Genomic DNA, 13,357 nt, shown 5'->3' on the forward strand with positions numbered 1-13,357 from the left:
GCCACCTTGTTCAGTTCAATTACAACCAGTGAATGGAATTGTCATCTTCTCGCTCCCAAACCAGGACAATGGCTTTTATCCAGAAAAGAAAAAAGAAGAAAAAGTAAAAATAAGAAATGAAAAAATATATAGATATATCTTTCTAAATTTATCTTTAAAATATTACATTCTTAGATGGATGAGATAATGTTAGGCCCCTATACTACTAGTGTAACCCCCTATTGTTGTTAGTATAACCCACTTATTATATTGATGTACCCATGTAGTGCCCATATTGTTACTATTGTGCCACATAGAAGCCCACTATTGTTATTATTGTGCCCTTACATTATTATTGTTATGTCGGCTCTGATTATGTTATAACCCCTTAGACTGCTATATATAGAAATGAGGTCTTTTCATTTGTATCATCCAAGAATTGTTCATTTATGTAATGTAAAGGAGGTTGCCCCCTCAAAGAGGCTGAATTCTAAGGCGTGGATCTCTCTTTTCTATCTTTTTGTGAGCTGGTTTCATAACATTTGATATCAGAGCTTTGGATTCTAGGGTTTCGCTGCTCCAAACAGGTCATCGTGGAATTTTCGCTATAACTTATTTCCTGTGACGTTTCAGAAGTCGCAAAAAAAACTCATTTGAGAAGAAATCGCGTTGAACCTTCGGTCTGAATTTCAGATCGTTTCGTGCGATATTTGCGGAGATATGCTCTGAGGAAGTTGGTCTTTTTACAGACTCCTGAATTACATTCAAAACAGGTGACCTAGGGAAAATCGTCATAACTTTCTCTCTGGGGATCGGATTGAAATTTCATAAGAAGGTACAGAAAGAGGACGGACTGTAGTTTTCTTTTATATATTTTTTAGAGTCAAAGGTTGAAACAGTGACACGTGGAACTTCATACAAGTTCGCTCTACTGAACTAGTCTATAATCAGGTCATCTTGGGAGATTGTGCATAACTCTTTCTTAGAGAATCCAATTTGGATCAGACTGGTGGCATTGGAAAGAGGACAGGGAGGGCTACTACAGGTCACAATTTTAGAACTTAAAGATCCAAAATTACAAAGTTACAGTTGTTTCAAGGTAGAGCTCCTAAAATCAAGAAAAAGCAAGATGAGGAAGTTTGATGGCAAGGATCCGGTAAATTGGATACTTCAGATGGAGAAATATTTTGATCTACATGGTGTACAACTGTTACAAAAGGTATGTATTGCATCTTCATATTTAGAACCAGATCAATTTTTATGGTACAAAGGGCTTTGTTCTCGTAAACAACTTGTTACGTGGTCAATTTTCACGGAGGAAATGATAGCACATTATGAGGATACAAAGAGCAACACCTTCTTTAGAGAAACACCACAAAAATTGGAAAGAGTAAAAGGGCTTTGTGACATAGTGGAGAGAAAAATTATGGAAACAAGGAAGTGTACCCCTCACAACTATAAAGATGGAAGTGTTTTTTCTCCTAGCTTTCCACAACCTACAAGGGTTACACCACAACAATTGGAAGAAAAAAGAGAAAAAGGGCTTTGTTACAATTGTGATAGCAAATGCACTAAAGGTCATAAGTGTGCTGAGAAGAAATTATTTTACATAGAATATGAAGAGGAGGAAGAAAAGGATCAAGGAACAACAAAAGAAGAAGATATACGCCAGGACCCCACCCCAGAGAAAGAAGAAATGAATCAGACGATATCTTGTAAAGCATTGGCAAGAATTACCGCTCCTCAAACTCTCAAGATAGAAGGACATATCAAGAAGAAAAAGGTGCAAGAAGTGAAAGATCACATGGAGAAAGAAGAAATGAATCCAACCATACCTTGTAATTCATTGTTCGAAATTACCACTCCTCAAACTATCAAGATAAAAGGACATATAAAGAAGAAAAATGTTCAAGAAGTGAAAGATCACATCGAGCATCAAGAAATGAATCTGACCATATCTTGTAAAGGATTGGAAGAAATTACCACTCCTCAAACTCTAGAGATAGAAGGACATTTCAAGAAGAAAGAGGTTTAAGCAGTGAAAGATCACATCGAGCATCAACAACAAGTTCTCCAACTTTTAAAGGATAACGCCACTTCGGTGCAAAATCAAACGAAACAACAGGTAGATCAACATCGTATTGAAAAATGTTTTGATGTAGGTGATTGGGTATTTTTACTGCTACATCTCAAGCAAGCTATTTATGAGAAGGAAATGTTGGCAATATTACATGCACTTAAAAAATGGCGACCTTACCAAATGGGAAGACTCTTCAAGAATGAGGATGTGGAAGCATTGTTTTGTGCTATTTATATTATCCAACCAGATTGGATAAACGAAGCAAGGGATGAATGGAAGAAGGATGAAGAAGTATGGCCACTTATTCAAAAGTTGCAAAAGATCCCAATTCAAGCAATACTGTCAGAAATTGAAGAGGAAGGAAAAATCATATTGGAACCTGGAGCAGTCATAGAAACAAGAACCCAACAACTACGAAATCGATCAATTTCAGAGTATTTCATCAAGTGGAAGAACGTACCCGCTGAATATTCCACATGGGAGGACAAGAATTTTATACAGAAGCATCAACAACTACTCAAGCATTGAGGACAACGCTTTTTGAAGGAGAGGGGCATGTTAGGCCCCTATACTACTAGTGTAACCCCCTATTGTTGTTAGTATAACCCACTTATTATATTGATGTACCCATGTAGTGCCCATATTGTTACTATTGTGCCACATAGAAGCCCACTATTGTTATTATTGTGCCCTTACATTATTATTGTTATGTCGGCTCTGATTATGTTATAACCCCTTAGACTGCTATATATAGAAAGGAGGTCTTTTCATTTGTATCATCCAAGAATTGTTCATTTATGTAATGTAAAGGAGGTTGCCCCCTCGAAGAGGCTGAATTCTAAGGCATGGATCTCTCTTTTCTATCTTTTTGTGAGCTGGTTTCATAACAGATAATGAGTAATTGATGGTTAACAGGTAACCCTGTCGAGACTATAGATGTTTGTTGGCAGTGATAGCTCTATCTATGACAAAGGAGTAAATATTCAAAAGCTAATTTGGAGAAGCCCCCTACTTTATCTTTAACAACCAATCAAGGCTTAAAGAAACTATAAATGTTTTCATTGATAATAAGGGTTTGTAAAGAAATTTCAAAATTGATCAATTTTTCTTATTCAGAGTAATTTTGTTTACCTAACTAATTTCAAGATAGTTTTCTTTTCCTCAATTGTTTGTACTTGAGAAAGTGTTAGAAATTTCATTATTTTACTCAAAGATAACTGGTTCTTTCAGTGAATCGCCAATTGTTGTGCTATACAACACCCCCCCCCCCATTTCAATTTTTTCTTAATTTTATTCTAAGATGCTAAATAAGAAATAGGGTCCCTTTAGTTTGTAAAAAAACAATAAAACTTTACATAGAAATGAATTTCTTTGTTTTTTCTTTTTAAATAAAAAAGTGCTTCAAAAAACCCTCTAAAGAAGAAAATATCGCAAATCGCATTCACTTTAAGCTAAGGAACATTCAATCCAAATATTCATGTTGTGATGCGAAGTTACTGCAAAAAACCTTAAACGTAGAAGCTTCTTATAATAATCCATTAACAAACTTTGCGATGCGATATTGATTCTCGCATTTCGCATATCGCGATTCCAAATGACATGTTGTAACATTTTGTTAAAAATTTGCGATGCGATATCGTTCTCGCATTTCGCATATCGCCAAAAACTAAAATAAGTTAGCCCATAAAACTTGTGATGCGATATACAGTGATCGCATATCGCAATCCCAGCATAAGCAAGTGATACTTACCTTAGGGACGCGTGATGCGATGTTAAAATATAATAAAGTGGTTCAATAATAATAAAGTGAAAACGCGACTTGGGTGAGTTAAATGAATAATTATCCAACTCCATATGCCAGGTCATCACTTATTGCAATCGTGGAGATTCAAAAGACTATGAGAACATGGTGCTTATAACTTCCGACTTGCGATATGTGATCACTCTTTACATATTAAAATAATATATCGAAATCGCTCATCGCAAAACTAGAAATTTTATGGCACACATTCTCATAAAACCTTTGCAAACCTGCGATGTGATCTATTCATTGAGCATTAAAGTTTCACGTCGCCAGGTTATGGCAAAGCATTAAAAAATAGTTATAACCGCGGTCCTTTGAAGATTTTGTCCTTCACATTATCAAGTTATAATATGAAATCTTTCGCATCAAATGCGCCTGTTCCTATTTTCATCTGTACTTCTTTCAATACTATCTTTACAAAGCATTTAGTTGCTCCGAAAGTTTCAGCCTATTACTATCTTCTGTTTCATTTTCACAGTTTGAATCTGGAAGTATGCAACCAGCTAAAATGTCAAAGAAAGCCCGAAAGACAAAAGATTCCCCTGCATTAGTGGAAGGATCGGAAAAAGTTGTGTTGATCTCAGATATGACATGCCAAGACTGTGGGAAAATTTCATGGGAAGGCATATATGATATGTGGGAAAAGGAAAAGCCTAAGGTAATTGAAGGACATGCAACAACGGATGGACCTGCAAAGTCTGAGAACACACTTGGTGATTTAACCGACTCTTTTCTTCATAGAATAGCGACCTGACCAAATATTGTTCCATATAATGACACGGTAAAATGGGTAGTTGAGGGCATCAATGTTATATACCTAGGGGGGATAATATGGGGTACCAAGGGAGGTACCCAAGGTAATAATGTAATAATGGGATGGGCCATAGTAATAAATAAGGTGGTTAACCCATGTCATGTAAGGGACCACAAGTAGTTAATAATAATGTAATGGGCCCATGGTATTAGTTGATGGTATGGGGGAACCATGGTAATGACCCATGGTATTGTATGTATGAGGCCTATATAGAGGCTAGAGACTCCACATGGAGGGATATGAAGAGAAGGAATATTGTATGAACAGGCATATGGCTTGTGGACTGTTCTCCTTCCTTAAGGAGTGATTGTATGGTGTTGCCCTACCATAAGGGTTTTGGTCAATAAAGAATCATTTCATATTATTTCTGGGTTTCTTTGCATTATCTTATGTTTTGATATCAGATCTATAATATTTTTGGGTTAGATCTACAACAAGTGTTATCAGAGCTACAACAATTGGTATCAGAGCTAGAACAATTGGTATCGGAGCTACAACAATTGGGTTATTTCTATTCTCATAATATTTTGGATCAGATCTACAACAATTGGTATCAGAGCACTTTCTTGCGCAAACCGTGGAGAAAATCTGATCCAAAATATTATGAGAATAGAAATAACCCAATTGTTGTAGCTCTGATACCAATTGTTGTATATATGATAACATAAATATATTGTTGTAGATCTGATCCAAAAATATACGAGAACAGAAATAACCCAAGAACAATAAGATTGAAATAGATAGAAATGATTCTCTTTATTGATATCAAACCCTTAAGGTAGGGCAACACCATACATTCACTCCTTAAGGAAGGAGAGCACTCCACAAGCCATATGCTTGTTCATACAATAATACTTCTCTTCATATCCCTCCATGTGGAGTCTCTAGCCTCTATATAGGCCTCATACATACAATACCATGGGTCATTACCATGGTTCCCTCATACCATCAACTAATACCATGGGCCCATTACATTATTATTAACTACTTGTGGTCCCTTACATGACATGGGTTAACCATCTTATTTATTACTATGGCCCATCCCATTATTACATTATTACCTTGGGTACCTCCCTTGGTACCCCATATTATCCCCCCTAGGTATATAACATTCCACCCCCCTAAGCATGTTTCGTCCCCGAAACATGGGAAGAACACAAATAATAAGATCTACTCAAAAGAGTAGTCCATTGATACCATGCACGTGCATCTAGCCATCCAAGAGAAAGGTGAACCCTCGATCTCGCTGGTGCCTCGCTCGCTTGAGATGGAAGTTGACCGTGGCAGCTGTTCTGTGTTGATGTGCAGTGGGTGGATCTTCTCTCCTCGCGATCCGTCATGTGACGACTTGGTTTCCATCTTGATGGTTGTCTCGCTGGGTGATGTGGGTGATGATATGTTGAAGTTTTAACCCACGATGGCTGTTTCTTTACTTCACCCTGCTGTGGTGCCTGTTGTGGTGTCTTCTTTTTCAATATGACTTCAACCACTGAGCCCTCCTCTGATGTATCATCACCTGTAACCTTTTCTTCTGCAGCCTCTGTTTGTGTTTGATTGTCGATCATCAAAGGCTCATCATCTGATATGTCAATCCCTTGAACATCTTCTGCTTCAGCCTCCATGTGCTCTACCTGTTTATGGATGGAAATATCCTGTAATGTAATTTTCTTCTTTTTATACCATAGCTTCAGGAATTTCTTTTGCACATTAATATTGATAGTACCCACGGATTCCATCCAAGGATATCCCAAAACAACATCCATATTATCCATCTCTGAAGCATAAAAATCACCATGCAACACATATTTATCCAAAGAAAGCTTCAAATCCTTATAAATTTGAACATCCTTATCATCAACCTGTGTATGTTCAATTTGTTTTGCTGGGACTTGCAATTTTTTTGCCAAATTAACACTGATAAAATTATGTTTACAACTAGGATTGATAGAAACAATGATCTTCTCTTTCTGAATCAATCCATGAATCTGCAATAAGGATATACTAGTAGGAAATAACCCTTTAGGTTCCATGGTTTCCTTCTTTTCTGTAAAAATAAAATCTTTGCTATGCAATGTGACCTGACGAGCTACCTGGCAAGCCTCCTTCCACGTGGGAGGGTGGTGAAGTAGAACTTGAGCTTTGATGGCTTCTTTAAGACCGCTGATAAAACATTCCTTGAAGAATGTATCTGTGAGACCCTTAGTGCGGAAGGCTAAGGCTTCAAAAGTGGTAATATATTCCTCCACTATACCAGTCTGTCGGAGCTTAGTGAGATGACCCAAAAAAGAGTCTTCCTGTTCAAAGCGATCTAGGCCCGTCATCACAAAAATATTGGCAAAAAATTGAAATGGTCACAGATCCGTCAATATTGCTCAGAATCCCTATTATAACCTGTTTTTAGAAATGGAACAACTATTCCGCATCTGCCCATGTGATAGAAATCCTGATTCAGACACTAGAATTTTAGATCTGTGCTGCTACGCTCCCGGCGTCACCCAAAATTTCTACAAAAAGAGCTAATTTTAAATCAGCGATATCTCCCTCATCCGGACTCCGATTCGACTGAATTTTTTTTTGAAATCATGTGCGTTTTCACAAAGATTCTAGATCTATAATTAGATCTTGCAGATCTTGCACCAAGAATTCTAGATCTGCGCCGCAAAACTCGCTGCCCTGAAAATTGTCTGCAACCCCATTGATTTTTAGATCAGCGATATCTCCTTCATCCAGACTCCGATTCAAATAATTTTTTTTTTTGAATTTGGGTATTTTTTCACAAGGAATACAGATCTGCAATTAGATTCTATAGATCTTGCACCAAAACGTACAGATCTGACCTGCAACTCGCCGCCCCAGAAACCCTGCAAAAATGAAAAAAAATTCTCCACGGTTTGCCCAAGAAAGTGCTCTGATACCAATTGTTGTAGATCTGATCCAAAATATTATGAGAATAGAAATAACCCAATTGTTGTAGCTCTGATACCAATTGTTGTACATATGATAACAGAAATATATTGTTGTAGATCTGATTCAAAAATATACGAGAACAGAAATAACCCAAGAACAATAAGATTGAAATAGATAGAAATGATTCTCTTTATTGATATCAAACCCTTAAGGTAGGGCAACACCATACATTCACTCCTTAAGGAAGGAGAGCACTCCACAAGCCATATGCCTGTTCATACAATAATACTTCTTTTCATATCCCTCCATGTGGAGTCTCTAGCCTCTATATAGGCCTCATACATACAATACCATGGGTCATTACCATGGTTCCCTCATACCATCAACTAATACCATGAGCCCATTACATTATTATTAACTACTTGTGGTCCCTTACATGACATGGGTTAACCACCTTATTTATTACTATGGCCCATCCCATTATTACATTATTACCTTGGGTACCTCCCTTGGTACCCCATATTATCCCCCCTAGGTATATAACATCAATATAACAGATAGGACGTTATTCACAGCCGACAGAAGAATGTTTGGATCCTTCAAGCTTGAAGACTTGAAGAAAATGTATCAAAACCAGCATGCTAATAGATCAAGCAGTGTATTCCAGGTTGGAATTCGAAGATGCAGATGACAAAATTACAAATTACATCTCTTAGTATAACACAAGAAGGGGAAGGGCTACTAAATCGCCAGTAATTGAAGAATCTCACAAAGAGAAATTATTTTCAGAATGGGATACACAACTGATCAAAGAAGAAAGAGCAACTTCTAGGGCCAGGGCAGTGAGGAATAATATCATTGAACTGATAAATGATAACTTACACAACGTCAATTTAATTTTTGAGTGTTCCCTTGAAAACCTTCCAAGAGCAAAAGTGTTGGAAAAACAATGGAAGCGATATCTGAATACAAGGGAGGAGAAAATAAAAAAAAATAAAAAGTCTCAATTGGGATGCACATTGGTTCTACTTGGTCAAATAGCATATCCAACAAATGACAATCAAATGTATTGTTGATGCAGCCAAGAACATGATGCCAGAACTCTTGGATGCAGTGTACACAAGTCAGTTGCATGTTAGGATGAGTCATCCACCAGAAGTCCAAACTATGCTCGAGATTTGTCAGTTGAAGCCACAGGAGGAATGACAGATGTAATGCATCTTAGAAAACGTTATTGCAATTCTATTTTAAAACATGAAACCCCATATTCTGGGAAAGGCTGTTCTAACCACTTTAAGCACTTTTTACAAACAATCGGTTTTATTTTTACTATAACGACCCTTTCATGTCATTTTAGAAAGGATCCAGAAATTGTAATAAATTAGATTTAAGAAGATAGCACTTTTGCACTTCTGAATTTATTTTTGTAGAAGACAAGGATCAAGGTTCAAGCTTGTTATAAAGGATATTTCAAGAGGACTTGCATTTCTGTATCTTTTTGGAGTTTTCAGAAATAAGAAGAACGAATCAGACTGTTATTCTCATAGCAGGATTCAAATACATATGGTACTTTTATGAAATGTCTTTTTGTTACATGTTATGAAAATAAACATTCTTTCGTCGATATTGTTGTTATATGTGAATGTTCATACAGTTCTGCATTACATCACTTTTGAGTAAGTTAGAATTGATATTCTATAAACACATATGCTGACAATTGATGTTATTATATGATGTGATATGTTTTATATCACTTTGTGATCATCATTCATGCTTAACTTTTTGTAGTCAAGTGATTGATCTTTATTAGCATTCGATTACCATAAATCATTATAAATCGTATTGATATTGTATTACCCGGGTTATTTATATATAGATTTATTCGTATATTTTCATAAGTTTGCAACTCAAACCATCTATCATCTTGTTATATAATTAAAACACTCATTCATCAAAACACATTTGATTGGGAAACTGGTCCCATATTATCCAGTTGGAGCCACCATCCCAAAAGGAAAAGGAACTGCATTAAGGGTCGGACCGGGTGGTTATCCCCAATGTTGGTGCAATGATTTTAGAGGCATCAACAAGTCCCAAGTTATCTCAAGTGTTTTACTTATCTTATTAATTAATCATAGTTAGTGTCGTGTAAACTAATATCCTTACTTGCGTTCAATTAACCAATACAATCACATATATTCGCGCATCACATGAACATTGTAAATTAAACCCAAAATGCAATATAATCAGATGCATTAACAAGAACTAAATGCACAGAATTTGTAGAATATTTCTCTTTATTGATATCTTCCAGTTTAATACAGACTCTATCTACCTTGCGCACACAACTGCAGGGGTTTGTGCACTTAGCTGCGAACTTCCACCCTAGGCCTCTGTGAACTCAGTTGCAGAGCCTCTACTTGTGCTAAGACCTGAAACACTTAAACTTCTCTACCAAAATTCCAATGCTTCCCTCTTCGCTACTTAGAGCTTACTTACTTAGCTCCTTTTTATACAATCCCATGGTCCGTGGACCATGGGTAGATATTTACAACCGACTTGACACTTTACAAAAAAAGGGTGGATAACCCTTTATGAATCTTGACACCTTCGCACTCTGCGACCAAAAAATGCAAACACTTTACAACTTTATTACAAAATTATCCCAAAACATGGGCTTTTAGCCCCAAAACTGCTCTCGAGGGAACCTGTTCCCAATAGAATGGCATTCTTTTGCATTATAGTTTCCATTATGGTGCTTGGACTCAAGTGATGTTAGAACTATGTTGCTTTATATTTTTAAAATCATACTTGGCTCCATGTGAAGTGTTGTGTCACTTTTATTTGATTTCATATTGGGGATTCAGTAGAGGCATGAGTCATGCATGGGAAAGTGGAAAAGATTCAGAGAAAGATGTGATAGATGATATCAAGGCCTAAGCTCTTGCTTTGGATGCAAGTGTTGGGTTCCCCTCCAGTTACTTTAACATAAATTTTGATTTCAAAAGTCAATATGTTCTCGAATTTAAAATTCTTAATGAACGTGTCAATCTTGTGTGCAGAAGAAACATGAACAAATTCAGTGTTCAAGCCTAATATCTTGTAATTGAAACTATCTTTAAAAGACATTCCATTGCATTGTATTTTCCATTATGATTCTTAGACTCAAGCGATGTTAGAACTATGTTTCTTTATATTTTTAAAATCATACGTGGCTCCATTTGAAGTGTTGTGTCACTTTTATTTTGATTTTAGATTGGGGATTTAGTAGAGGCATGAGTAATGCACATGCAAGTGAAAAAGGTCCAAATAAAGATGTGATAGATGATATTGATACCTGAGATCTTTCTTTGGATGCAAGCGTTGGGTTCCATTCTAGTTACTTTAACGTAAACTTTGATTTTAGAAGTTAATATGTTCTTGAATTTAAAATTCTGAATGAATGTTTTAATCCTGTGTGCAACAAAAACATGAACAAATTAAGTGGGGCCTTTATTGAGGTTTTGATTACTTGTAGTCAATTTTATCAATGAGGATGAGGTCCAAACTTCATAGATCCTAATTTTAATATTTCAAGAAACATATTGGGATTATTTTCATTTATATGTACTGTGGAGTTTATTATTTTGGCCAAAAATAATTCCCTTCATGATAAAAATTAAACTTAGAGATGCTTCACTATGTATATATGTTTTTGAATAAGTTGAATTCGATGTTTTTTCTATTTCTATTCCTGTCCTTGCATTGAATTATCAGGTCCTTCTTTTACTCTTCAAATGTTGTAATTAGATGTCAACATTGCTCTGAGAGATCGGAAGAAAATATTTTTGAACGGTGTGTATCCAGGTAGGAAAACCTACTCTACTCTTATAAAAGGGCTCTTGGAGAAAAATCGTTAGGAAGAATCCTATGCTTAGCTTGAGGAGAAGGTAGAGAATGAGATCTGGCCTTCTTCTAGAACATACGATGAGATGAGGTACTATATTTTGAAAGTAGGCAGAGAGGATTGAGTAGATGTTTTTTAGAAAAAATGAAAAAACTAATGAAAGAGCAACAATGAAGTTAGTGATAAATAAAGTTGACATTAATTTGCAGAAAGAACTTTCAACTGTATCTAACAAAAAAAACTATATGATTGGGCATCACATTTGATGGGAGAAATATGCTCTCTTGGGAAAGCTTGACATGCATGTCTAAGCATGAGGATGCATCACCATATAAATCTCCACTTTTGTGAGGAATGCAGGGAAATCTTGGTTTAGTTCGTTATTTGATTGTTAGGCACACCTTTTTCTCTTTGAACATTATGGATTGTACAAGAAACATCAAGTTTCTTTTCTTATCTAGCAATAAATGAAGGAAACATATGATTGCTACCTCAGATGTTCATAATGGTCAGAAATTCAAGGAAAGTAGGCCAATCAGGAGAATAAGATTTAGGCAGGATATTAACTTTATCTCTCCTGAAGAAGTAAAAAAAAACATGAATTGGATCAAGTTGTCTCCCACATAACTGTCTTGAGAGGAATTTAATTTTTTATGTATTGAATTAATGATGAGAATAATTTGTTGGAGTGAAAGTCAAACAGACATATCACCCAGATTCCATGGAACAATTTACATGACACGAAGGAGACAGTGAGACAACTATATTTTTGTTGGATGGAGACACCGATACAACTCCACTTTGGTTGGATGGAGGACTATTGGAAAACACTAGGATTAGAAGAGGAAGGTGCTAGTGAATTTCAAATTTGTAAAATGATTAGTTTACTCCATGAAAAAGTGGGATTTCAACATATCCACGCATTATAAAGTAAGATTTAAACATGACTAAAAATGAAATAACTTTTCTTCACAACTTTTTGAACTACACACAATTTCACATCCACCCATGCTAATTTATAATATTTTCTATTTTTCATTTGGAAAGAAAAAACTCATAGGAGACAACTACATCACGTTAAAGTTGGGTGATCCTAGAGGGAAGCTTTTGTACAAATACTTATGAAAATAATCTAATTCTAAAGCTTGATTCAGATGGAAGATTCAGACAAAATTGCAATGAAAAACCATTACACAATAAGGAACAATTCCCTAGAAATGTAAAAGCAGGTGCAAACAACTATACTAGAAAACCAGTATTTGTGTCCAACTTATCTACAAAGATATATCCTTCATTAAATATTCAATGAACCAAATCTTTTTGCATCTTCTCCTACTGCTACGAGTTTGAAATATTAACTACAGTAAATGCTCAAGGAACCTTCAGTAACATTTTTCATAGATAGTGGAAATTAAACTTGGGGCGATAGATTAGAGGAGAAAAGTAAGGATAAGAAAAATGGTATTTGATGTATAGATTAAATTAAATGAAACTACTCATGTGTTCACCAATATGATACAATCCCAGTGACAAAAGCCTAAACTCATAAATTTTAAAATAATAAGAAAAAAAGAATAGTTTATTAATGTAAAAATTTGAAGTGTTGTGCAAAATATTTTATTCAAGGCATAATTAAAGGAAAACTCTTAAACAAGGGTTTTTGTTTTCCGTCAATTAAAATTTTAGCCTTATCATAAGAAGTCAATGTCTCATTAGGGATTTGAACCCAAGTAACAAGATTGCACAGTGAGGCCCCTTTGGATCCAGTGTTCTCCAAATGACATCATCAAGCCTAAAATCAAGCCTAATATCAGGGATGAGGATGCATTTTTCCTATTGGAGTCAAAGCAGTGGAAAACCTTATGCCATTAAACATAAAAAATGTTT

At 35.7% G+C, this 13,357-nt stretch overlaps 1 pseudogene; it reads left to right on the forward strand.

The window, feature by feature from the left end:
• The window catches only part of LOC149230739 (tubulin alpha-1 chain-like), an 84,692-nt pseudogene that overhangs the window by 15,123 nt on the left and 56,212 nt on the right, over positions 1-13,357 (forward strand).

This window comes from Pinus tabuliformis, chromosome J (genome assembly GCF_031772625.1).
Source record: "Pinus tabuliformis cultivar Carrire ecotype Pingquan chromosome J, CPIR1, whole genome shotgun sequence".
NCBI lineage: Eukaryota > Viridiplantae > Streptophyta > Pinopsida > Pinales > Pinaceae > Pinus > Pinus tabuliformis.